General features: G+C 42.2%; 8 non-coding genes across 8 annotated transcripts; all 8 read left to right on the forward strand.

The window, feature by feature from the left end:
- The first annotated feature begins 9377 nt into the window (after positions 1-9377).
- On the forward strand, positions 9378-9450 carry trnam-cau (transfer RNA methionine (anticodon CAU)). Its single transcript has one exon. It is a non-coding gene; the product is annotated as a tRNA-Met (tRNA).
- A 566-nt stretch (positions 9451-10016) lies between these two features.
- trnam-cau (transfer RNA methionine (anticodon CAU)) lies at positions 10017-10089 on the forward strand. Its single transcript has one exon. It is a non-coding gene; the product is annotated as a tRNA-Met (tRNA).
- A 1796-nt stretch (positions 10090-11885) lies between these two features.
- On the forward strand, positions 11886-11958 carry trnam-cau (transfer RNA methionine (anticodon CAU)). Its single transcript has one exon. It is a non-coding gene; the product is annotated as a tRNA-Met (tRNA).
- A 249-nt stretch (positions 11959-12207) lies between these two features.
- On the forward strand, positions 12208-12280 carry trnam-cau (transfer RNA methionine (anticodon CAU)). The gene has a single exon. It is a non-coding gene; the product is annotated as a tRNA-Met (tRNA).
- Positions 12281-13494: 1214 nt separating this feature from the next.
- On the forward strand, positions 13495-13567 carry trnam-cau (transfer RNA methionine (anticodon CAU)). The gene has a single exon. It is a non-coding gene; the product is annotated as a tRNA-Met (tRNA).
- Positions 13568-13832: 265 nt separating this feature from the next.
- trnam-cau (transfer RNA methionine (anticodon CAU)) lies at positions 13833-13905 on the forward strand. Its single transcript has one exon. It is a non-coding gene; the product is annotated as a tRNA-Met (tRNA).
- Positions 13906-14147: 242 nt separating this feature from the next.
- trnam-cau (transfer RNA methionine (anticodon CAU)) lies at positions 14148-14220 on the forward strand. Its single transcript has one exon. It is a non-coding gene; the product is annotated as a tRNA-Met (tRNA).
- A 252-nt stretch (positions 14221-14472) lies between these two features.
- Positions 14473-14545, forward strand: trnam-cau (transfer RNA methionine (anticodon CAU)). The gene has a single exon. It is a non-coding gene; the product is annotated as a tRNA-Met (tRNA).
- Positions 14546-22988: the final 8443 nt, after the last annotated feature.

Below are 22988 nucleotides of genomic sequence, written 5' to 3' on the forward strand. Positions count from 1 at the left end.
GCCGAACGAGAAGGCATTATAAAAATGTTTTATCTCCTCACGGTGATTACCAGAAACAAGGAGAGATGTGTCGTGTGTCTGATGACTAATATTAGCCAGGTGGCGCCCGTCAAGTGAGCTAATATTCTTAATGCGTTCAACACCCACAGTAGGAATCTTAAAAGTCTCAACAAACCCACTGTCAATAATGTTCTCAACTGCCCATGAGTCAATTAGTGCCTTAATAGGGCACTAATTGACTCAGACACAGTACCTTCCATTTGAAGTCTTCCCACCAAAGAAGAAGATGCAAATGTCGCCGCAGGAGCAGGTGGTGAAAGGGGGTAATCTCCCACGAGGAAGAGCTCCGGTGGAAGCTGAACGGCCCCTGGTAGGGTCCACAGGACAGCGAGCAATGACGTGGTCTACTGCACCAAAGTACAGACACAACCGCAACTTCAGCCAACGACTCATTTCTGCTTCCCCCCAGCTGCATAGGTGTGGTGCCCTCGAGGTCTTCCGCTGAGGCACCGTAGACAGAAGGTGGAAGCGAAAGGTCCTGTGGCTGGGACAGCGACCTGTGATTGACATCTGTGGGACGGAGGATCCACCCCCTTTTTGGCGTGTCGTTCTCGCAGGCAGTTGTACAAGGGTCTGGGTCTCATCTCAGGCAGCCAACTCGTCCTGGATACGGGCGCTGAGACTAGCCAGGAATATTCCCTGCAATGATTTATCTCCTTAACCACTTTCCGCCGCCAGGATCCGGAAGGAGATCAAGTGGTCGGCTACAGAGGAAACCCCTTGGCGAGTAGCGAGGAGGCGGTTGCCTGCCGCTCGTTCCCTTACCGAATGATCAGAAATGCTCAGCAGCTCAGCAGAAAACGGGTAGGCTGTAACGAAGTTCTGGTTTGCTCTCACACACCTCCATAGTCCAGGTGTGCTGCTCTACCAGCAAGTATACTGAGGACATATGCCACACGGGTGGAGTCTGTTGTGTTCGATTGAGGCTGTTGTCCAAACACTACAGAGCACTGATACAAAAAAAGTCTGCATTGTCTAAAGTCCCCCTCGTACCTGTGCAGGTGAGGTATGCTGGGCTCTCTGGTAGGAACACTCGATGGTGAGGCAAGAGGAGGAACAAGTTCTAGCTGCAGCTTTGACTTGACTCTTGACCTGCACAAGTGTTGTCAGGTTCGACAAAATGTGTTTGCCATGGCTTAAATGCTGGCCATGAACCCTGAGAGCCAGCCAAACAGGGTTCTTGTCTGTGGGTTCTATGGATGACTCAGCGATTTTGTCACAATACTGTGTACCACAGTTGAGAGGAACCCAAAGATGCAGACGGATGGTGAGTAAAACAGTTCTTTTACTAAGGTATTGTATTCAAAAAAGCACTCCTCACAAGAGGGAACAAAAGACGAAAACAAAAATGTGCACCGTGGAAAAATTAGTAGGACCAAACTATGTACAAAAATAAACTAAACTTCGGTCGGAGTTGCAAGACATGTTCACTACAAAAACAACACCAAGCTAGATGGCACTGGGAATGGCCAAGATAGCAAGTAGCAAACAACTAGAAATATGGGAGTCGTCAGATGTGGAGAGCCGAGGAGTGGAATCTCTGAGTGCCATTCAGCTGCCAAAATGCTGCTTAAGTGCACATCTCACAACTACGCCCACAAGGGAAACACAGGAAATCTAGGGGCAAGGAGAAATCTAGTAAGGATATCAGGTCAACTGCACCAGAAGAGGGGAACTAAAAATACAAACCACAAGGTGCCACCAGGCGGATATACCTCCCCTACATTGTTATAATTGTTAATTATTGATCTTTGGTAAGAGAAATAAATGTAAGCTCCCGCAGACCCACAAAATACTCAGCAATTAAATCTACATGCTTGTATCCTTGTGAGAACTGTTCAGCAGCCTGAAAAAAGAACATTATGACAAAAGTGAAATTGTGACTTAATGAAACCTAAACATGTAATACAAGTGAAAAAAACAAAATTGATGTATTCAACGTTCTTGAATAGAAAGATCATGAAAAGACAATTACTTCATCTTCCACAGGAACATCAAGTCCTGGGGCCTTTAAATGAAGTGCCGGGTAGGTGGCTGGAAGCACTGGGTTGCTGGAGAGTTTTTTTCCAAGGTGACTGACTAAATGTCCTGGTTGGTTAAGGATTTGAATATTTTTAAAGCTAACTACAGATTTTGTTAGCATACTAATACACCTAATACAATGAGTGCATTAATATTTCCATTATATTTTTGCATGCTAACTACCATACAGTTTTTATAGTAAATCATGATGTATTACAGTAAATGGTTACTTTTAAAATAACACATACAAAGGGACACACAATAGAGCCCTGGCATGAGGGTGTGAGGTACTTGCAAGCTGCAATAATCATCAAGACAGGCCTGCAGAGGGACAGTAACCATGGACACTAGGAGTCAGCAGGGACAAAGACAACCCAACCCCCCGTTGGAACAGTTTATCAGTCCTTGGGACGTAGGAGAAGATAGACATTTTGCAAGGAGCCAGAGGTGGCAGGATGTCTCCTTTTCCATGCTTGTGGCCATGAGGTAATTGTATTGCTTTGCTTCAAACAACCACACTGTAAAATAAATCTACGATGGTGAATCCGAAAATTGACAATGACTTGGTGACCCTTATTAGAGATTGAACGAACACGCGTAGGAGAAAAACTTCTGTCTTTAATTTGGTGACCCGTCGAGTGATCTCTAAAGGCAGCAGCTCGACGATTTCGCACCAGTTATAGTTAAGGTAAGCAGAAACTTTTTTTTTAGAATTCTGCATATGGGCAATTTTTTAGTTTGATGGTGAGAGAAGTATGTCAAAGTTTGTTTTATTTTGCATTGATTTATGAATAATGACAACATTACAGTGTGATTGCTTGAACCTTTCATTCTGTTACAAAATACTTTATTTTCCAGACTATAAGGTGCACTTAAAATCTTTGTTTTTCTCAAAACTCGAGAGTTTGCTTTATAACCTGGTGTGCCTAATGTACGGAATAATTCTGGTTTTGCTTACCAACTTCGAAGCAATTTTATTTGGTACATGATGTAATGATAAGTGTGACCAGTAGATGGCAGTCAAACATAAGAGATGCGTATAGAATGCAATATGACTCAAGTAAACAACACCAACATTTTATATGTTCCATTGAAAATATAGAACATTACACACGGCGGTCAAAAATCTATCAAAATGTTTTAGTACGACTTTGGTAAGCTCAGAAGCTGCATTGCTTGATGGATTGTCAGCGCATTAAACATACAAGTATTATTATGGCGTGTGTATGAGGTAAGACATATTATATGGCGTTTTGTTTCGCAATATTGTGCAAAAGCTATTTTTTCTTACCTTCTAGTATCTGCTGATCTGTATTTAGGATCTGCATGAATCCTGAAAAATTGCTCGCATCCGTCTTTTTAGACACCGTAGTCGATAAGCTTCTTTTTCTCTATCTTCTTGTTTTGGGACATTCATCCTCCGCTGTTGTCATTTGTAATATAAAGTAGTGTAAAGTCCTTACTTATATCTGTCAGTAAATGAAAGCGCTAAATACCGGTTTAGTGAGTTTAAATGGCAGAGTCTTGTCAACCAAGACAGCCCCACAGCATCCAGAGCCTTAAGGAACTCCGGGCGGATCTCATCCACCCCTGAGGCCTAGCCACAGAGGAGCTTTTTAACTACCTCGGCAACCTCAGCCCCAGAAATAGGAGAGGCCACCACAGATTCCCCAGGCACTGCTTCCTCATAAGAAGACGTGTTAGTGGGATTGGCCCCCACCTCTCATCCACCCGCACGCTGAGCATCTGCTCCCCACAGGGCTGTGTGCTGAGCCCCCTCCTCTACTGCCTCTACATCCATGACTGCAGTCCAGCCCACAGTGACAACCTTATCGTCAAGTTCGCTGACGATACCACAGTGGTCGGGCTCATCTCCAGGGGTGACGAGGGTGCCTACAGGGAGGAGGTCCTGAAGCTGACGGCCTGGTCTTCGGAGAACAACCTCGCTCTCAGCACCAGCAAGACCAGAGAGATCATCGTCGACTTCAGGAGGAGCAGCACCGACCCTGCCCCCCTCTACATCAACGGCGAGCGTGTGGAGGGGGTCCACACCTTCAGGTACCTTGGAGTCCACATCTCTAACGACTTTTCCTGGACAGTCAACACCACAGCAATCATCAAGAAGGCTCAGCAGCGGCTACACTTCCTGAGAGTCCTCGGGAAGTACAACCTGAAGCCTGACCTGCTGCTGACCTTCCAACGCTCGTCCATCGAGAGCCTGCTGACCTACTGTATTACAGTATGGTACGGCAGCTGCACTGCAGCAGACAGGGAGAGGCTGCAAAGAGTGGTCAAGACGGCTCAGAAGATCATCGGCCGTCCTCTCCCCTCTCTGATGGACATCTACACCTCCCGCTGCCTCAACAGAGCCAGTGCCATCATCAAGGACAGCACCCACCCTAGCTCTGACCTGTTCCACCTGCTGCCCTCTGGGAAGCGCTACAGATGCATTAAAACCAAGACGGACATGCTAAAGAACAGCTTCTTCCCCAGGGCCATAACCACCCTGAACAGACTTCCCCATTGACCCTCATAACTGCCTTCTCTCCGGTGAAATAACCCATTCCACCAACCACCCTGTTTCATGTAGATATTCATGTACATATTCATTTCACCCTCTGTATAGAGTGTACATTTGTTTTGATTGATTGATTGATTGAGACTTTTATTAGTAGGTTGCACAGTGAAGTACATATTCCGTACAATTGACCACTAAATGGTAACACCCGAATAAGTTTTTCAACTTGTTTAAGTCGGGGTCCACTTAAATTGATTCATGATACAGATATATACTATCATATATACTATCATCATAATACAGTCATCACACAAGATAATCACATTGAATTATTTACATTATTTACAATCAGGAGTGTGGAGGGGGGGTGGGGTGGGGGGGTGGGGGGGGTGGGGATATGGACATCAAGTAGTGGACATAGAGAGAGAGAGAGAGAGAGAGATCAGAAGGCATAAGAAAAAGAATCTGCATTTGATTGTTTACATTTGATTATTAGCAATCCGGGGAGGGTGTTAGTTTAGGGTTGTAGCTGCCTGGAGGTGAACTTTTATAGCGGTTTTGAAGGAGGATAGAGATGCCCTTTCTTTTATACCTGTTGGGAGCGCATTCCACATTGATGTGGCATAGAAAGAGAATGAGTTAAGACCTTTGTTAGTTCGGAATCTGGGTTTAACGTGGTTAGTGGAGCAACCCCTGGTGTTGTGGTTATGGCGGTCATTTACGTTAAGGAAGTAGTTTGACATGTACTTCGGTATCAGGGAGGTGTAGCGGATTTTATAGACTAGGTTCAGTGCAAGTTGTTTAACTCTGTCCTCCACCTTGAGCCAGCCCACTTTAGAGAAGTGGGTAGGAGTGAGGTGGGATCTGGGGTGGAGGTCTAGAAGTAACACTGTATGGAATGGCCTCAATCCCGTTACCCTGCGTAATGACAATAAAGCTGATTCTGATTCTGATTCTGATTGAGGAGGTCTTCGAAGTCTTCCCTCCACCGATCCACAACATCTGCAGTCGAGGTCAGCAGAACACCATTCTCACCATACACAATGGTAGTGCACTGCTTCCCTTTCCTGAGGCGGTGGATGGTGATCCAGAATCGCTTCGAAACCGTCTGGAAGTTGTCATCTCGTGCCAATGAGGGAATTTGATTGCAGAGATTGTGAACAATGCTAAAGATCGGACTTTCCTGTCTAACAAAATGGGCAATGTTTGTCTTCTTCAACTTGTAACAAGTACTATGGTCTAGAATCATCATTATTTAGTGTTTCTGAAGAAGATACATACACCTAAAAAAGTTTGAACTGATTTCTAAAAATCCAGAAAGACAAGCCCCGTTAGCGCTGCAGGCAGAGCGTTAGTCTCATGATCTGAAGGTCGTGATTTCAACCCTCACACGAGGCATGTGTTTTGAAAATAACACGTTCATCAACCTCTCATTAAGAAGCAACATCTTGTGCCAATGAGGGAACTTGATTGCAGAGTAACGATTATTTATCTATCGATTAATGTATAGATTATTTTTTTCGATTAATCGGTTAATCTATAGATTATTTTTTTCGATTAATCTATAGATTATTTTTCCTTTTACCGATTTTTTTTTTATTCAAAATGAAGATGAAAAAATAAATGTAGGCCCGTTTTTTCAAAATGCATGGCTTTTATTTACAAAAAAAAAGAAGTATGGCCACTCAGTCAACATTGACAACAACATGACTAAATATTCTGTAACAATGTAAACATTTAAAACTTTTAACATTTAACAAAATTAAAAGTAGCTTATTTGCTTTTTAATGTGCAAATATAAAAGTCAACATCCAGTGCAAATCTTAATATTCTGCAATAGTATAAGCATTTCAAAAGTAAAAGTATTGCTTATTTTGCTTTAAAATGTGCAAAAATAAAGATAAACATCCAATACAAAAAAGTGCAAAACGAAATATTCTGTAACAACAGTGTAAACATTTCAACAAAAGTGAAAGTATTGCTTATTTGCTAAAATGTGCAAAAATAAAGATAAACATCCAATACAAAAAAGTGCCAATCTAAATATTCTGGAGCACTGTAAACATTAAGTATTGCTTTTAAAATGTGCAAAATAAACATCCAGTCCAACACAGTACACAATAACCAATTCTACTCATTCCAGTGAGTGACTAACAGTTGTAATGAAGAAAGGTTAGCATGTGTACATGTTTGGTTCTTTTCTTGTTTACAATATTCCCAGCAGCTGAAAATAGGCGCTCAGAAGGGGTCGATGTGGCTGGAACTGAGAGGTAATTAGCCTTCACCTCAAGCCAGGACTGCGAGTGAGCTGAGCTGCAGTTTATATTTCTAGAAGGTCAACGGGCTCATAGTGATGTTACTAGTAGTTGACTGGGAGGTGTTTATTATCATTTGGGGAGAGTCCGCTGCCTGATGCTCACCTGCTAAACACCTATCTGCTCGACGCTGAAGCGCTGACTACATGCGCTCTGAATACACACTGCTGATTGGCTGATAATGCTTCGTGTGTACCAATCAGATGGTTGTGTGGGTGGGACAATGCTGCGTGTGTACCAATCAGATGGTTGTGTGGGTGGGACAATGCTGCGTGCTGAGACAGAGGCAGAGGAGCGAAGCAGCTTGTTAAGACTTTAGCAGCTAAAGTTAGCTTTAGCTTAGAAACTCGTTCGGTACACCCCCGTGCCGAACCGAAAGCCCCGTACCGAAACGGTTCAATACAAAACACGTACCGTTACACCCCTAGCAGATACAAATGACACATTCATGTTTTTGTGTAATGATGACAACGTATGCTCGCGCGGACGATTGACGAGTTGATGGTTTTCTTTTCAAATGTTCGTTCATAGCCGTTGTGCTGCTATGATAGGCCATTTCCGCTCGACACAGTGTGCATACAACAACATTATTAGGCCGTTTATTGAAATACTCCCACACTTTTGGCATGCTTTTCCCCCCTCGCTCGCACCGCTCGCATCGTCTGCTTTGATCGTCTGCTTTGCGGTCCGCCATGACGGTAGTGTGACGTAAATATGCGACGCGCCGACGCACAAAAATGGCGTCGACGTATTTACGTAACCGATGACTACACTACGTCGACGCGTTGTTTCAGCCTTATTGCAGAAATTATGAACAATGCTGACGAAATATCATTCTCATCAGTCTCGTAATCTGAAAGTCGTGAGTTCAACCCTCACACGAGGCATGGGTTTTGAAAGTCCATAAAGAGATGGGCTTTCAGACATCAACTCGTAGTTAAGACCAAGCAGCTACTCAGAGAAAAGGTCTGGTTCCCGGGAATAGACAAACAAGCAGAAGAACTGGTGTCTCAGTGCATCCCATGTCAGTCATCAGTACCCAGAACGTAACACCAGCCACTACAAATGTCTGAACTCCCAACTGGACCCTGGAAAAATGTCTCTGTGGACTTTTGTGGACCACTACTGTCCGGTGATTACCTGTTTGTTATGTTGGACGAATACTCGAGATTCCCCTTCGTCGAGATCACGTCCTCAACCTCAGCATACACACTAATCCCTGTCATGGATAAAATATTTTCCTTGTTGGGCACACCAGAAGTCGTCAAGAGTGACAACGGGCCCCCATTCTCAGGCAATAGGCTCTGTGACTTTGCTCACTACCTCAGCTTCCACCACAGGAAAATCACACCATACTGGCCACAGGCCAATGTAGAAGTTGAAAGATTCAACAGACCGTTGATCAAGGCTGTGCACACTGCCATGGTTGAAGGCAAGCCATGGAAACAAGAATGGTACAACTTCCTTCGCAACTATCGCGCCGCTCCTCACCACACCAACAGCAGAATTGTTCTTTGGTCGACCCATGTCAATAAAACTACCCACTATCTCTCACTCCGTCAATGACAATGCCCTCAGGCAAACGGATGCACTTAAGAAGACAAAAATGAAACTATATGCGGATGAAAGGAGGAACGCCGTGCACTCACAGTTGAAACAGGGTGATGTTGTCCTGATATGTCAGAAAAGAACGGGGAAAATGGTCACACCATTCAAACCCAAGCCATACAAAGTCATCTCAGTGAAAGGAACAATGGTCACCGCAAAAAGATAGGAAAATGAAGTCACCAGGCACTTTTCAAACACCAGCCAATTGTTACACTGAATTCTGACAGTGACAGCAGTGAGGATGATGATGATGAAGACAGTACCGGTGATCAGGTTCACGACCAGGATCAACAAAGTCCGGATCAAGACCAGAGAAGATACCCTGTCAGAGCAGACAGACGACTCCCAAGGAGACTTTTGGACTGAATTGACCTTTGAATTAATATTTACTCCTGTATACTAATTTCAGGAGGCATTTGTTATCCCTTTCAAATATGTGCATTGTATTATCACTGTGAAAGTTTGATCTGGCAAAGTCTTTAGTTTGACTTAAGTTAAGTGTCATCATACAGTCCATTCTTTTCAGCAGAAACAAGGACATTTCATTTAAAAGAAAAGGAGGGGTGAAATGTTGTGAAAATGCGCACAGCCCCTCTAAGAGACTGAGTTCTCGAGTCTTGTCACGTGTTCCCGGGAGTTAGATGTTGATAGCACAGGGAGCGGTAGTGGTGCCAGTAAAGAGTACAATCGAGTAGGATTGATGTACTAAGGTGTTGATTAAACACGGTTATACAGTACAAAGCAAGAGTGAACTTCACATTTCTACATCAGGAATCATTACTATTTAGTGTTTCTGAAGAAGATAAATATACCAAAAACAGTCTGAACTGATTTCTAAAATGCCCTAAAGACAAGCCCCGTTGGCGCAGCAGGTAGCGTGTTAGTCTCATTATCTGAAGGTCGTGAGTTCGACCCTCACACGAGGCATTTATTTTGAAAATAACACAGGTTCATCAACCTTTCATCAAGAAGCAACATCCAATGGCAATGAAGGAACTTCATTGCAGAGATTGTGAACAATGCTGAAGATTAGACTTTCCTGTCTAAGAAAATGGGCAAGGCTCATCTTTCTCAACTTCTAACACCTACCATTGTCAAAAATCATCATTATGTATTGTTTCTGACGAAGATACATATACCAAAAACAGTCTGAACTGACTTCTAAAAGCTCTTAGAGACAAGCCCTGTTGGCGCAGCAGGCAGCGTGTCAGTCTCATAATCTGAAGGTCGTGAATTAAATCCTCACACGAGGCATTTGTTTTGAAAATAGCACAGGTTCGTCAATCTCTCATCCAATGCCAATGAGGGAACTTGATTGAAAAGTTTGTGAACAATGCTGACGATCAGACTGTCTTGCCTAACAAAATGGAAAATGCTCATCTTTCTCAACTTGTAACAAGTGCTTTTTTCCAGAATCATCATTATTTAGCGTATTCGAAGAAATGTATACGAAAAACTGTCGGAACTGATTTTAAAAAACTCTTTAAGTACAAGCCCCGTTGGCGCAGCAGGCAGCGTGTCAGTCTCATAATCTGAAGGTCGTGAGTTCGACCCTCACACGAGGCATTTGTTTTGAAAATAACACAGGTTCGTCAATTTCTCAGGAAGCACCATCTCGTGTTAATGAAGGAACTTGATTGAAAATATTATGAACAATGCTGACGATCAGACTGTCTTACTGTCTTATCAATCAATCAATCAGCTTTATTTGTCCATTCTTACATGTACAAGACACATAAGAACTGAAATTACATTTTCGGCACAATCCCGCTAAGAGCAGACATACGTTACAGGGAGACAAGACGGGACCGCCAACGGATCAGCCTCACTTAGGCGCTCCTTAAAAAGGTGGGAAAAAGGTGACATTGGGGAAGGGGGGAAGTAAAAAAAAATATCAGTCTGAGGCTGGACCCTCAGGAATGGTCCAGACTGAGTCCGAGGAAAAAAACCTCACATAGCATGGCACACATAAACATGGTACATGTAATCACAACAACTCGCAACAGAGTCATCCAACAGGGCTTTGGAGGCCGGCAGCTGCTGTTGAGCGCTGCTCAGCCCCCACAACCCCGGAGGAATTAAGCAGTGGTGAAGGCGTTGATTTGGGGAGGGGTGTGTGCGTGCATGTATGCCCAATTAACTTGGGTGAGATGTTGGAATTGTCTTTATGGGCCGAGGCCGGCCCCAAGAGTTCAAGAGTTCAAGAGTCCGACCCAGGTGCTTTTGAAAAAAAGGGAAAGGTCAAAAGCGTCCATCTTCGAGGAGTCCTCAGGGGAGTGTTTTCAAACAGCCTGTTCCTCAAGGCCATTCGAGGGAGTCAAATCGTAGATTAAGATGTTGTTTTTTCTTCGAGCAGTCAAAACAATGACATTCCTGCTCTGTATGCTGGCTCTGACAATTCCAATTTATTCTTTCTATAACTTCATCAAGATGGAATCTACCTTGCGATTCAAATCAGCAATCGCTCCAGTCTGTGATCCCACAGCACGACCCAATCCTTCCATTGCGTTGAACAGCCTGTTGGCCCCTTGAGTGGCTGCCATCGTCTTCCGAATTTGACGATACACCAGAGCAATGCCCAGCCCAATCAGCAAATGCCCTGCGATCACAGCTCCAAATAGGTAGATGTCTTCCACGTCCTCGATGGAAAGGACTGAGAGGCACATGATTCTCCAAGTATTCCAGGAATCTCTCACGTACCCCGCAGCAATGGTTCCATCAGGGCAGCCAGGCTCCCCCGAACCTCTTTTCCTTGTCGAAAAGACTGTGTCAATTGCGTCGAGAGTCCAGTTGATCAAATTCATTTTGATGTTTAGATTTGAGGACAGCTCAAGAAAAGAGGCTTCAAAATAGTTCAGACAAGACAAAAACAAAGAGAGCAAGCAGGGAAGGAGGGAGCGGAGAAAAATGCGACCGCCCTCACCAGAGGCAAGACAGAGAAGACTTGCCTAACAAAATGGAAAATGCTTATCTTTCTCAACCTGTAACAAGTACTATTGTCCAGAATCATCATTATTTAGCGTAGTAGAAGAAAAGTATATCAAAAACTGTCTGAATTTATTATAAAAAACTCTTTAAGAACAAGCCCCGTTGGCGCAGCAGGCAGCGTGTCAATCTCATAATCTGAAGGTCGTGAGTTCGACCCTCACACGAGGGTTCGTCAACCTTTCATCAACAAGCAACATGCAATGGCAATGAAGGAACTTCATTGCAGAGATTGTGAACAATGCTGAAGATTAGACTTTCCTGTCTAAGAAAATGGGCAAGGCTCATCTTTCTCAACTTCTAACACCTACAATTGTCAAAAATGATCATTATTAACAAAACAGTCTGAACTGACTTCTAAAAGTTCTTAGAGACAAGCCCCGTTGGCGCAGCAGGCAGCCCGTCAGTCTCATAATCTGAAGGTCGTGAGTTCAATCCTCACACGAGGCATTTGTTTTGAAAAATAACACAGTTTCGTCAATCTCTCAAGAAGCACCATCTCGTGCCAATAAGGGAACTTGATTGAAAAGATTATGAACAATGCTGACGATCAGACTGTCTTGCCTAACAAAATGGAAATGCTTATCTTGCTCAACCTGTAACAAGTACTATTGTCCAGAATCATCATTATTTAGCATATTCGAAGAAATGTATAAGAAAAACTGTCTGCATTTATGTTTAAAAACTCTTCAAGAACAAGCCCCGTTGGCGCAGAAGGCAGCGTGTCAGTCTCATAATCTGAAGGTCGTGAGTTCGACCCTCACACGAGGCATTTGTTTTGAAAATAACACAGGTTCGTCAACCTTTCATCAAGAAGCAACATCCAATGGCAATGAAGCAGAGATTGTAAACAATGCTGAAGATTAGACTTTCCTGTCTAAGAAAATGGGCAAATTTCATCTTTCTCAACTTCTAACACCTACCATTGTGAAAAATCATCATTATGTATTGTTTCTGAAGAAGATAAATATACCAAAAACAGTCTGAACTGATTTCTAAAAATCACTAGAGACAAGCCCCGTTGGCGCAGCAGGCAGCGCGTCAGTCTCATAATCTGAAGGTCGTGAGTTCAGTCCTCCCACGAGGCATTTGTTTTGAAAATAACACAGGTTCGTCTATCTTTTAAGAAGCGACATCTCGTGCCAATGAGGGAACTTGATTGAAAAGATTATGAACAATGCTGACGATCAGACTGTCTTGCCTAACAGAATGGAATATGCTTATCTTTCTCAACTTGTAACAAGTACTATTGTCCAGAATCCTCATCATTTAGCGTATTCGAAGAAAAGTATACGAAAAACTGTCTGAATTTATTTGAAAAAACTTCTTAAGAGCAAGCCCCATTGTCGCAGCAGGCAGCGTGTCAGTCTCATAATCTGAAGGTCGTGAGTTCAGTCCTCCCACGAGGCATTTGTTCTGCAAATAATACAGGTTCGTCAAACTCTCAAGAAGCACCATCTCGTGCCAATGAGGGAACTTGATTGAAAAGATTATGAACAATGCTGATTATCAGACTGTCTTGCCTAACAAAACGGAAAATGCTTATCTTGCTCAACTTGTAACAAGTGCTATTGTCCAGAATCATCATTATTTAGGGTATTCGAAGAAATGTATACGAAAAACTGTGAGAATTTATTTTAAAAAACTCTTTAAGAACGAGCCCCGTTGGCGAGGCAGGCAGCGTGTCAGTCTCTTAATCTGAAGATCGTGAGTTTGACCCTCACACGAGGCATTTGTTTTGAAAATAACACAGGTTCATCAACCTTTCATCAAGAAGCAACATCCAATGGCAATGAAGGAACTTCATTGCAGAGATTGTGAACAATGCTGAAGATTAGACTTTCCTGTCTAAGAAAATGGGCAAGGCTCGTCTTTCTCAACTTCTAACACCTACCATTGTGAAAAATCATCATTATGTATTGTTTATGAAGAAAATAAATATAACAAAAACAGTCTTAACTGATTTCTAAAAGCCATTAGAAACAAGCCCCGTTGGCGCAGCAGGCAGCGCGTCAGTCTCATAATCTGAAGGTCGTGAGTTCAACCCTCACACGAGGCATTTGTTTTGAAAATAACACAGGTTTGTCAATCTCTCAAGAAGCCTCTCGTGCCAAGAAGCACCATTTCATGCCAATGAGGGAACTTCATTGAAAAGATTATGAACAATGCTGACGATCAGACTGTCTTGCCTAGCAAAATGGAAATGCTTATCTTGCTCAACCTGTAACAAGTACTATTGTCCAGAATCATCATTATTTAGCGTATTCGAAGAAAAGTATACGAAAAACTGTCTGAATTTATTTGAAAAAACTTCTTAAGAGCAAGCCCCGTTGGCGCAGCAGCCAGCGTGTCAGTCTCATAATCTGAAGGTCGTGAGTTCGACCCTCACACGAGGCATTTGTTTTGAAAATAACACAGGTTCGTCAACCTTTCATTGAAAAGCAACATCCAATGGCATGAAGCAGAGATTGTGAACAATGCGGAAAATTAGACTTTCCTGTCTAACAAAATGGGCAAAGCTCGTCTTTCTCAACTTCTAACACCTACCATTGTCAAAAATCATCATTATGTATTGTTTCTGAAGAAGATAAATATACCAAAAACAGTCTGAACTGATTTCTAAAAGGACCTAGAGACCAGCCCCGTTGGCGCAGCAGGCAGCGCGTCAGTCTCATAATCTGAAGGTCGTGAGTTCGACCCTCACACGAGGCATTTGTTTTGAAAATAACACAGGTTCGTCAATCTCTCATCAAGAAGCACAATTTCATGCCATTGAGGGAACTTGATTGAAAAGATTATGAACAATGCTGACGATCAGACTGTCTTGCCTAACAAAATGGAAATGCTTATCTTGCTCAACCTGTAATAAGTACTATTGTCCAGAATCATCATTATTTAGCGTTTTCGAAGAAATGTATACAAAAAACTGTCAGAATTTGTTTTTAAAAAACTACTTAAGAACAAGCCCCGTTGGCGCAGCAGGCAGCGCGTCAGTCTCATAATCTGAAGGTCGTGAGTTCAATCCTCACACGAGGCATTTGTTTTGAAAATAACACGGGTTCATCAACCTTTCATCAAGAAGCAACATCCAATGGCAATGAAGGAACTTCATTACAGAGATTGTGAACAATGCTGAAGATTAGACTTCCCTGTCTAAGAAAATGGGCAAGGCTCGTCTTTCTCAACTTCTAACACCTACCATTGTGAAAAATCATCATTATGTATTGTTTATGAAGAAGATAAATATACCAAAAACAGTCTGAACTGATTTCCTAAAGCCATTAGACACAAGCCCCGTTGGCAAAGCAGGCAGCGCGTCAGTCTCGTAATCTGAAGGTCGTGAGTTCAACCCTCACACGAGGCATTTGTTTTGAAAATAACACAGGTTCGTCTATCTTTTAAGAAGCACCATCTCGTGCCAATGAGGGAACTTGATTGAAAAGATTATGAACAATGCTGACGATCAGACTGTCTTGCCTAACAGAATGGAATATGCTTATCTTTCTCAACTTGTAACAAGTACTATTGTCCAGAATCCTCATTATTTAGTGTATTCGAAGAAATGTATACAAAAAACTGTCTGAACTGATTTGAAAAAACTGGTTAAGAACAAGCCCCATTGGCGCAGCAGGCAGCGTGTCAGTCTCATAATCTGAAGGTCGTGAGTTTGACCCTCACATGAGGTACTTGTTTTGAAAATAACACGGGTTCATCGACCTTTCATCAAGAAGCAACATCCAATGGCAATGAAGGAACTTCATTACAGAGATTGTGAACAATGCTGGAGATTAGACTTTCCTGTCTAAGAAAATGGGCAAGGCTCGTCTTTCTCAACTTCTAGCACCTGCCATTGTGAAAAATCATCATTATGTATTGTTTCTGAAGAAGATAAATATACCAAAAACAGTCTGAACTGATTTCTAAAAGTCATTGGAGACAAGCCCCGTTGGCGCAGCAGGCAGCGCGTCAGTCTCATAATCTGAAGGTCATGAGTCCAATCCTCACACGAGGCATTTGTTTTGAAAATAACACAGGTTCATCAATCTCTTAAGAAGCACCATCTCGTGCAAATGAGGGAACTTGATTGAAAAGATTATGAACAATTCTGACGATCAGACTGTCTTGCCTAACAAAATGGAAAATGCTTATCTTTTTCAACCTGTAACAAGTACTATTGTCCAGAATCATCATTATTTAGCGTATTCGAAGAAATGTATACGAAAAACTGTCTGAACTGTTTCTAAAAAAACATTTAAGAACAAGCCCTGTTGGCGCAGCAGGCAGCGTGTCAGTCTTGAGTTCGACCCTCACACGAGGCCTTTGTTTTGAAAATACCACAGGTTCATCAAGAAGCAACATCCAATGGCAATGAAGGAACTTCATTGCAGAGATTGTGAACAATGCTGAAGATTAGACTTTCCTGTCTAAGAAAATGGGCAAGGCTCTTGTTTCTCAACTTCTAACACCTACCATTGTCAAAAATCATAATTACCTATTAATTCTGAAAAAGATAAATATACCAAAAACAAGAAGTCTGAACTGACTTCTAAAAGTTTCTAAAGACAAGCCTCGTTGGCGCAGCAGGCATTGTGTCAGTCTCATAATCTGAAGGCCATGAGATCAATCCTCACACGAGGCATTTGTTTTGAAAATAACACAGGTTCGTCAATCTCTCAAGAAGCACCATCTCGTGCCAATGAGGGAACTTGATTGAAAAGATTATGAACAATGCTGACGATCAGACTGTCTTGCCTAACAAAATGGAAATTGCTTATCTTGCTCAACCTGTAAGAAGTACTATTGTCCAGAACCATAATTATTTAATGTATTCAAAGAAATGTATACAATGTAAAACTGTCAGAATTTATTTTTAATAAACTCTTTAAGAACAAGCCCCGTTGGCGCAGCAGGCAGTGTGTCAGTCTCATAATCTGAAGGTCGTGAGTTCAATCCGAAGAAGATATGTATATGAAAAACAGTCCAACAGCCACATTTGGCAATCGAGGACTGGGTCGCCGAGGCAATCGCCTTGTAATGCTACCCAGTCCACATAGCACCGGACTCTCATGGATCCCCCTGCATGTGGTGGGTCGCGTGCTGTGCTCGGCCGGGCTCCGTGGAGGATGTCCCAGTGACCAGGCGCTCGCTGACCAGCCCCTGCCATGGGCCTGGCTCCAGAGTAGGACCCCGGTATTCTCGATTTTCTTTTCTTCATCAGACTCTTTTGAACCGCTCTTAGTCCGACCCATCACCTCCGACCAGTTTGCCTTGGGAAAGCCTACCAGGGACATGTAACCCCTAACAACATAGCTCCTTGGATCATTTGGGTACTCAAACTCCTCCACCACGTTAAAGTGGCAATTCATGGAGGAGAAGCAGATACCGTTCAATAAAAACAGCAACAATTGTAATGAAGAGTAGACGATTAATTTGCATCACAAATTAGAAGAACTGAACATTTTCAAGTGCCGCGATGGCAGACAAAAAGGAACAGATTCATTAAAGAAGGTATCAAAGGAAATGTAAGATGCAGGCTTAATTTGGACCCCCCGAACAAAATACAAACGAGATGAAAGAGAATGAAGCACGTTGTTGTGATCCACTGCACGGATCGTGTTTTGTTTGGGTTTTTGGGTCACTTATGTTTTTCTGTTAGTCTTGGTCTCATTCTAGTTTCTGTCTTTGCACCTCTTTGTTGGTTACCATAGCAACTGATTACTTTCACCTGCCGCGTGTGTTCCCGACGCGCACCTGTTTTTCATCACTGACATTATTATTTAAAGCCTGCCTTCCCAGTCAGTCGGTCTTGCTTCATAGTTTGTTTCCTTACAACAGATGACGACTTTTGTTCCTGCTCTGAAACCTTCTAGCTCCCACGCTAAAGGCTCTGGTAACCTTCTAGCTCCCACGCTAAAGGCTCTGGTAACCTTCTAGCTCCCACGCTAAAGGCTCTGTATGTTTAGTGTTTACCTTCTAGCTCCCACGCTAGCTCCTTTTGTTTCTTCCTTAAGTGCTATGAGCACGTTTTTGTTTGTTCAGTATTATTTATTTATCAAATAAATAATTTCTTACCTGCAAGCTGTGTCCGAAGCCCGATCTGCATCCCTGGGAGAACGAACATTTCGCATCACTATGCGCCCAGGTCGCAGATGAAGGTGCATGGATGGTCCTCCGAGCAATGGAGGCAGAGACGCTCCTCTGTTCTCCAGATGAGGAGATGATTTGGGGACCTGGAGGTGTTCTGGTCCCGTTCGACTCCATCTGGCCTGGGGAGGTCCGCTCTCAGCCCGCTCGCACACGTTAGGGAAAACGGAAGTCTACGAAGAAGGCTTCGGCTCGCGGCAAAGACGCACCAACCCCGCAATTCGTCCCTCCGGAACACAGCCATCTGCAAGCTGCCCAGGATTCCCCTTTTCAAATGTCTGGTAATTCCATCAACCACTTTACCAAAGATTTCTCTGACTGGCCTGTCAATCACTGGGACTTCAGCTATGACGTCATTCCGTCGGCGCCCCCTGATGACACGCCCCCTGATGACGTTGCCCCGTCCATTTTTGATGACGTCATAGACAGACATTTTTATACATTCTGTCAATTATTTCTGTCAGCCATTTACAAGTGACTTTAATTGTGCAATTAAGCATTATCAGGACTTTTTTTTTTAAATCTAAATCTAGTCAGTCCCAGTCACCTGACTTTCTAGCTCCGCCCCCAGTTATTTTGGCCCCACCCCCTATGGCTCAAGCTCCAAGGCTTCCTAGAGCCCACCCGACCATGCCCTCTGCTCCCGCCGAACTCGCACAAGCGCTCCCCCCACCAACTCCATCTAGCATCTGGAATCTGCTTCCTGAGGGGGGGCAGTGCTGGTAGCATGTCAGCGGGGCAAGCAGACCCCTTTCCACTGAGGTTGCTGCCTGTTCAGTATTATTTATTTCTCAAATAAATAATTTCTTACCTGCAAGCTGTGTCCGAAGCCCGATCTGCATCCCTGGGAGAGCGAACATTTCGCATAACCATGCGCCCAGGTCGTCACACACGTGTTGTATATTATGAGGTTAATAATGAAGGGTACACAAACCTCTTCACGCATGTGTGCACCCCAAACTGATTAACAATAACTCTGTATATCACACAACTGGCAAGAAAGATAGTCCAGATCAATACCGCGAATGTCAATCAAGTGACGTCATAGTGAAGATTGATGATCACTAATTTTTAGGACTATTTTTTTAATGCCTGGCTGGCGAGATCGACCGGTAGCTAGCGATCGACATAATGGGTAACTCTGCTTTAGATGGACCCTTTTTGTCTTTTCTGGAGAAAAAAAAAAGTTTTAATAAACATACAGTGTATCTCTAATATTCAGTTGGCCGTGTGTTTGTCTAATATTTATTTTGAAAAATATGAGTATGTTGGATTGAGCTTTGGAAGGCTAAATTAGAGATAGAAGACTAGAGTTGTTTGTGCCTTCAACCTTAATTGTTTTTTTATTGCCTGTCTATAAATGCTAACACACACTCAAAAAGGCAGCCATTGTTATGTTTTGATGAGGCTTGTGATTTCTATACCAGCATGCATCATATAATGCGTTAATAAGATTTTCCTGTCAAGGCGATTAAAGGGCCTTATAGCTCTGTACATAAAAACATACGTTTTTAAAGGCAAATATAACTTCAAATATCTTGGGTTTGGACTTATATTTAATTATGAGTGAACAGAGGGGTCAACAGATATTAAGGAGAACCAGCATGCCTAAAATGCTATTGTTTAGGCCATTGGTCCCCAAACTTTTAAACCCGGGGACCACTATAGGTTAAAATAATTTTGCTGGGGTGCCAAACTAATTATATATATATATATATATATATATATATATATATATATATATATATATATATATATATATATATATATATATATATATATATATATATATATATATATATATGATTTGTACGGTATACAGATACTAATAAAGTGGGCCGTAAGCCGATTGCATGTGAAGTAACAAACATGAATAAGTGTGAAGAGAGTGTTTTACAGTTTTTCTCATCACACATTTTAATGGGTGTAATTTTGAAATTTGTATAGTGCGTAGACATTTTTTATAATAAACACAAAGTTGAGTGAGCAGGTTGTGTTATGTGTGACCATGTGTTTTCACGTTTTGCATTTTTTTGCGCAGTGAGTAGGAAAGGTTGTTTGGATTGGGTCAAATAGGTAAATGCTGTGCAGATGTACGCTACGAATTACATTTCATGGTCACTGATCTGATTAACTCATGTTGTCTTCAAGACAGCAGCAAATTTGAAACAATCAGACTGTCAGATAATCAGAAGTAATTTGGAAACCCTGCGGACCAGATTGCTTATTAAACTTATGACGTCTCACGGATCAAACTGAAGAGGGCCGTGGTTTTGGACACCCTTGATATAATGAATGAATGTAAACAAATACCATGGGTGGATCTGCACAGAAGACGGTTGTAATGATACCAAGTACAAGTGCCGTATATGGTTGATACTATAATGATTACATCATTTTTTTTTATTATCTCAAAATCTTTACTCAGCAAATACGTCTCTGGACACAGGAGAACTTTAAGTATGACCAATGTACGACCCTTTAACTACTTGGTATTGGATTGACACCAGAATTTGTAGTATCACCCACAACTTATGTAAAGTATCCAAACAACAGGCGAATGCGTGATTATCACTGTAGAGGTTGCCCTCCAGTGGGTTCTTCAGACCACCACACACTGCCAGGAGAGCCAGGAATTTCAGGGTATGACACTGTTTTATTTTCATAACAGGTGCAGAGGCTTTTGCTTTTCAGCAAAGTGTCTTTGTCTGCTACATCCGCTCAGCAGCACCTCCAACCCCGACTAACTCGTCTCATCACGGCTGCTGCTAATAAAGGCGACAGGTGATTAGATAACAAGGGCCACCTGGAAAAGTATCTAAAAGTTGCGAAATACATTTTGGTACTGGTACTAAATTATTGGTATCGGGACAACCCTAGTGTATACATATATATATGTATATATGTAGTGTTTTTTTTACTTTTGAGGATTTGCAGCATATTTGACCATTAGTGTAGTATGACATGTACTTTATATGCATTGAAAAGTACATATGCAGTGTATATTCCCCCAGAAGTGTATCACTTACAGCAAGGGTACAAATCCCCAGGAGTGTTCTGTGTTAATGACCACTGGAACTCTTGGTCATTCCTCTTGTTGGCTGTGAATAGTCCTCCTTGATTATTTGCATCCCGCTAGTTTCATTACACCTCACTTTCAGTGGCATGTGACATTGCTGAGAATGTCTGATTTATGATTGTTTCTTGTTTCACCCGCTGAGAAACAAAGAAGCATCACATCTCAGATTCAAAAGACAAATGTTTTTCTCTTTGTTTCCTCTACTTTTCTGTCACAATGAAATATAAATCAATTAAATAACTTGAAGTTGTCATCTATTATGATCATTATACTGTTGTAAATAGATACATAAACAAATTAATTAATTCCTTTCAGAAAATACAGGTGGCTTGTTTTTTAAAATGTCTTTCAATGTTCGATTTTGTTATTTGTTAATTTCACGCTATATACTAAGCAAACAGGTAAGCCATTGTCGTTGGCAGAGAAGACAAAGGAATCTGTCCATGCAAAATAAATTATATTTTTTGAGTTATATTTATGCTTATCTTACTGCCAGGGCGTCGCACACTCAGGAAGCTGATGTCTCTCTGTGTATCACCACACCTGCTAGTCGGAATTCAGCATGGCCTTACAGATAGTCGAAAAGCATAAAACTCTTGTCGTTTCACATTTGGTATAAAAAATAAAAAAAAATGTATAGCTCTGCGAAGGCAGACCAATGGAGGAGCCAGAAGTTTTACAGGCAAACAAAAACATTAAATATACTTTGTTTTGGTAAATACGTGGCCCAGTGGTTTGCAGGTTAGGCTCACAGGCATTATATCAATGATTCACATCTCTGTTGGAACATTTGTCTTTGCATGTTGTTTAAGTTCTGAGCGTTGTCCTTTTGCATCTTAAAAACACGCATCTTAGGGTAATTGGAGACTCTGAATAGTCCACTCGTGTGAGGTGTTGTTTGTCCATATATGCCGCATGATAGACTAATGACCAGTACAGAGTGTGCACCTAAAATCACCTAGAATTGGCTCCAGCTCTCCCGTAACCCTAACAAAGACAGATGTTATAGAAGAATGGATGTCCAGAGACATTTGTTATACATGAACAAGAACAGCTTCAGGCTTTTGTTCTGACAAAAAACAAGACAGGAAAGACATCAGCAATTTATCTGCGGATCAGCCAAGGGACAACACTGAAAGGATGGAACCAAGGACAGGACACTGAGAGGAGACTTCAGGCAGTCCAAGAGGTATAGCGAAAAAAGGTTCACACAAAATGAAGATAATATCCTCATCTTAACTGAGGCTGCAGGGTTCTGTCCACAGATATCACTTAATACAGCAAATGTAAATGTTGTACACAGGACACTCTACAAAAGGTGACGTCACGTTGCATACAGTGGTTTACAAGCAAAGTACCGTAGTTCCTTGAATTAGCGCACCGGCGGTAATTAATTTAAAACATCTTCTCACTCCGGCGCTTACCAAATGCATGCGGTAAATTTAGGCATGCGCTTATAAATTTGAGTGTGATGTAAGGATAATCATGACATCGCTTAATGCCGCAATACAATTTAAAGCACGATGAATCATCCCAGGAGTTCTTTTTGTTTGGGTCTGAAAAGGCAATTATAACGTGACACTCTTTATTTTTACAACAATTACGTATGCATTTTTCTCCTTTCAACCTTTTCCTCTCACTTCATGCACTTCCCAATTCGTATCCCGCCATCAGCTTCCCTTCCATACTACACCAATCTCTTATTCTGCGAGCATCTACTCCAAACTTTCGAGCAGTTCCCTCCTTAGTGTTCTTTTTAGCATATTCAATAGCTTGGACCTTAAATCCTACTGAATAGCTCTTTATCTTCTTCCCTTTATGCGATTTTAAATTATTGAAATTAGCCTCCTCCAGTTTGAAAACGATGCCTTGAAAGGTGACGTGTCACGAGTGACGTACTGTATACTAGTGCAAAAAATACGCTGAACGAACATTTGCAATACCGCAAACTGCCGGGTAACGCTAAAAACGTAGTAGGTACACTACCGTTCAAAAGTTTGGGGTCACCCAAACAATTTTGTGGAATAGCCTTCATTTCTAAGAACAAGAATAGACTGTCGAGTTTCAGATGAAAGTTCTCTTTTTCTGGCCGTTTGAGCGTTTAATTGACCCCACAAATGTGATGCTCCAGAAACTCAATCTGCTCAAAGGAATGTCAGTTTTGTAGCTTCTGTAACGAGCTAAACTGTTTTCAGATGTGTGAACATGATTGCACAAGGGTTTTCTAATCATCAATTAGCCTTTTGAGCCAATGAGC

This window comes from Entelurus aequoreus, linkage group LG13 (genome assembly GCF_033978785.1).
Source record: "Entelurus aequoreus isolate RoL-2023_Sb linkage group LG13, RoL_Eaeq_v1.1, whole genome shotgun sequence".
In the NCBI taxonomy this organism is placed as follows: Eukaryota; Metazoa; Chordata; class Actinopteri; order Syngnathiformes; family Syngnathidae; genus Entelurus; species Entelurus aequoreus.